Source organism: Paramisgurnus dabryanus, chromosome 5 (genome assembly GCF_030506205.2).
Source record: "Paramisgurnus dabryanus chromosome 5, PD_genome_1.1, whole genome shotgun sequence".
In the NCBI taxonomy this organism is placed as follows: domain Eukaryota; kingdom Metazoa; phylum Chordata; class Actinopteri; order Cypriniformes; family Cobitidae; genus Paramisgurnus; species Paramisgurnus dabryanus.
Genome location: NC_133341.1, coordinates 12014848 through 12018772, shown reverse-complemented (window position 1 = coordinate 12018772; position 3925 = coordinate 12014848). Strand labels below are relative to the sequence as shown.

At 30.7% G+C, this 3925-nt stretch overlaps 1 long non-coding RNA gene across 1 annotated transcript; it reads right to left on the bottom strand.

Annotated features, from left to right (window-relative positions):
• Positions 1-706: 706 nt before the first annotated feature.
• LOC141282237 (uncharacterized) lies at positions 707-1859 on the bottom strand. The gene is made up of 3 exons (XR_012336759.1): positions 1548-1859; positions 1290-1400; positions 707-1149 (listed from the first exon to the last, which is right to left on the bottom strand). It is a non-coding gene; the product is annotated as an uncharacterized lncRNA (long non-coding RNA).
• Positions 1860-3925: the final 2066 nt, after the last annotated feature.

The following is a 3925-nucleotide window of genomic DNA, read 5'->3' as shown; positions in this document are numbered from 1 at the left end:
AATGTAATGTTTCAAATACAAGTTTGCCAAATAAATTCCAATATATAAAATTAAATGCAATCAGTTGAACTGGGATTTCAGTGCAGTGAAGTGATTTCATTGCATCTTTCTACAGTATGTACTTAAACTACTTCTATTGTATGTGAAATATGGTTATGTACTTCTCAAAATACTGAAAAACAAATCTAGTTAGTTAAATATGTATTCATTTCAGTTTAATGCATTGCAAACAAACAAAAACCACAATGCTTACACTGACAATAAAACAGTTTGGTAGTCAAATTATGAATCAGATTTTTTGTTTTGCAAAAGTACATATAATAAATTAATTATGAGTTGTATATGTCCAAACAAAAAAAAAACCTCATTTTAATATTGTTAAATTGGAATCAAACAAACAACTATCAATATTGAATAATGACATCCCTTAGAAAAAAATAAACTCAAAGTTATAATTTTTTTACATTTTAACAGACAACTAAAAAAGAACTGCATGAACTTTAAATTAACAAGTCTTTGGTAGGTCACATCAGTCTAATGATCATTTATTAAATGTGTTTAGAAATATTGCCATGAAAGTGTACTCTTTATGTAGCGGGTATTAACTCACTTACTTATGGACCAGGCATAATAATAAGATCAGAAGGGTGCACCGTACGAAGGAGGTAGCAGTGATAGTGAGCAACAAGCAGAGACAGAAGGTAAGTTGATTAATAAATTATTTTACTTTGAGTATTGAGAAACCTTTCTATTTCTTTCCTTAATCACAAAAAATAGTAACAACAATGAAAATACAATTAACTATATATACTATGGGTGCACGCTCTAAATTACTTCTCATTTACAGAAATCACAGTCACAATCAATGTACAAAGATGGTACAAATTATATATGTAACACACTGAAATCAGTATTCAAGTTCAAAGTTCTTATCAATTGGAGTATTGATCAGTCTTAAATTATCAGAATTGTGCTTCTGAAATGTTTCAGTTCAATAAAGTAAACAAACAAAATAAGGAAACAGTTTCTGAAATGTATCCTCTTACTTGTCTGAAGAAAAATATTTAAAATAGAAAATTGTCCTTTCCTCTAGATTCGTGATCCAATCAGGTCGAAATGGGAGGCTCGCCATCAATTAGGAAAATCCAGCTCAAGGAATGTTCATACGAAAGGAAAAAACATTCAATATTGTGTATCAATAATGATTAACAATTATACATAATACAGGAAACAAATAAAATACATACATAAGTGCCATCATCATAATAAATGACAATTTAGACAAATACCTGTCCATTCACGTGTTTCTCTCTCTTTTTGTCTTTCACAGGCACGTGCAACCAAAATGGCGTCAGCGAACAGCAGTGAACACACGCACCATGTGGTTTTACATAATCACACTGCAATGAACAATCCAACCCATATAACATCACAATATAACACTATTTTGTCTCGTATGGATTAAACAAATAAAATGATATGACATTTAAAGTGTTGACATTCGTTTTTATGGCCAATTATAACATTGGTAATTATAACAAACTCACCAGGTCAAAATGAAAGCTCAAAAAGTGCTCAATCCACACAATCACGCTGTATCATTGAATATATGCAAGTTAAATTCTGATCTCTTCAGTTTATATGAACTTAAGAGTCATATTTAATCAAATTAAACACTCTCGCGTTAGATCGAGTGTCTTTGTCGCTCTGCATCTCTCCTCTGAACTGAGACGCGATCCGAAAGCAAAAAAGGGGCGGAGCTTACAATTAAACACTCCGATTGGTTTACTCATTTCAGATTTATAATTCAGATTGAATTATTCACATGTATTTCCTCATTTATAAAATAAATGTAGATGTATGAATAGTCTCTATTGTATTTAAGCACACTTTTAAAATAATAATATTAAATTATTTAACCAGGGTTACATTTAAGTAAAACTAAATTAGACAAAGTGCATTTTTAAAAAGTGTAATTAGGTATGTTAAGAAATATTGTGATGAAAGTGTACTTACTATAAGTTAAGCTTAATTAGACAGTATTAAAAAGTGCATTTTTAAAAGTCCACTTAAGTGTGTTTATAAATATTATGTTGAAAGTGTACTTACTATAATTTAAAATTAATTAGATATTATTACAAAGTGCATTTTTAAAAAGTGTCCTTAAGTGTGTTAGTGAAATATTATTATGAAAGTGTACTTACTAAAAGTTGAAATTAATTAGATATTATTACAAAGTGCATTTTTAAAAGTGCACTTAAGTGTGTTTATAAATATTATAATGAAAGTGTACTTACTATAATTTAAAATTAATTAGATATTATTACAAAGTGCATTTTTAAAAAGTGTCCTTAAGTGTGTTAGTGAAATATTATTATGAAAGTGTACTTACTAAAAGTTGAAATTAATTAGATATTATTACAAAGTGCATTTTTAAAAGTGCACTGAAGTGTGTTTATAAATATTATAATGAAAGTGTACTTACTATAAGTTCAAATTAATTAGATATTATTACAAAGTGCATTTTTAAAAGTGCACTTAAGTGTGTTTATAAATATTATGATGAAAGTGTACTTTCTTTAAATTAAGCTTAATTAGACATTATTAAAAAGTACATTTTTAAAAGTGCACTTAAGTGTGTTTATAAATATTATGATGAAAGTGTACTTAATATAAGTTAAAATTAAATACATATTCTTACAAAGTGCAGTTGTAAAAAGTGCACTTAAGTGTGTTAATAAATAGTGTCATTAAAGTGTATTCCATTTAATTACGCTTAAGTGGTCTTTAATTTATATTATATTATATTATCAGCAAGTGCACTTCTCAAAAAGTATACTTTTATTATTTTAAGCACACAAAAAGTAGGCTTTCAATACACTTAAGTACGCTAATTTTTCTCAAGGGTTGGTCAGTCCCCTTTTCTTTATTTTAAATCTGTATATTTTTGTTCCCAGTCAGATGAACACAGTGGCTGAATTTTGGCTGTAATTCGCATGGTAGTCTACCTGTTATATAATATTAACCTATAAGATTAGCAAATCCGGTGGATTACATGAACATGCATGGGCGGAAATCCCGGGGGGGTCGGGGGGGACAGGACCCCCCCTATCTGAGGGTTGTCCCCCCTAAATTATCATTAGAATATGTGTATTGAAAATAATTTAATGATTTATAATACTTAAACTAGTTGTGTAAGAAGTGAAACAATACAAATGCAAACGGAGCAACAACAAAAAAACGTTTTAAATATTTGGATTCCCCCTCCCTTGCCTCACAGTGGTTTGGTCCACTGCCCACGCCCCTTTTACCTCACCACCACACATTCCGGTGGTAGAGAACTGTACGGAGCCGACGCGTTAATAAGCTATATACAATACAACGTTTCCCATCACTTATCAGTTTATCCTCATATGTTTTAAAACTGGACTATTTTGACATATAAACATGAACATATTTCGTTTTCTGAGAACAGAAGCAGATAAACGATCAAGAAAACATTTTTATGCATTCATGCAGAGGTGAGGCAGAGCTGAAAGTAACAAATTACATTTACTCACCTTGCTGTAACTGAGTTTTTTGTGTACTTTTACTTTGAGTAGTTTTTAAAATCTGTACTTTACTTTTACTTAAGTATGTTTAAAGTATTGTTGGTTACTTCGCTACATGTTAAATCATATCCGTTACTGAGTAAAAATAAATAAAAAAGTAAGGTGATAAAGACGCGCCACGGTCGGATGATTGATTGATGGGCGGGGGAACGCGCAAAAAGAACCATGGAGAGGGACGAGACAGGCGCAGGCTAATGCAGACCCTCAATTCAATTCTTACGAAAGAAACCCCTGGCCATTGACGCAAAGCGATTGTTTCATTCAGGTAGGGTTCATGCTCTTGAGTACGGAGTTTGAGAATTGCCGACCGTGTT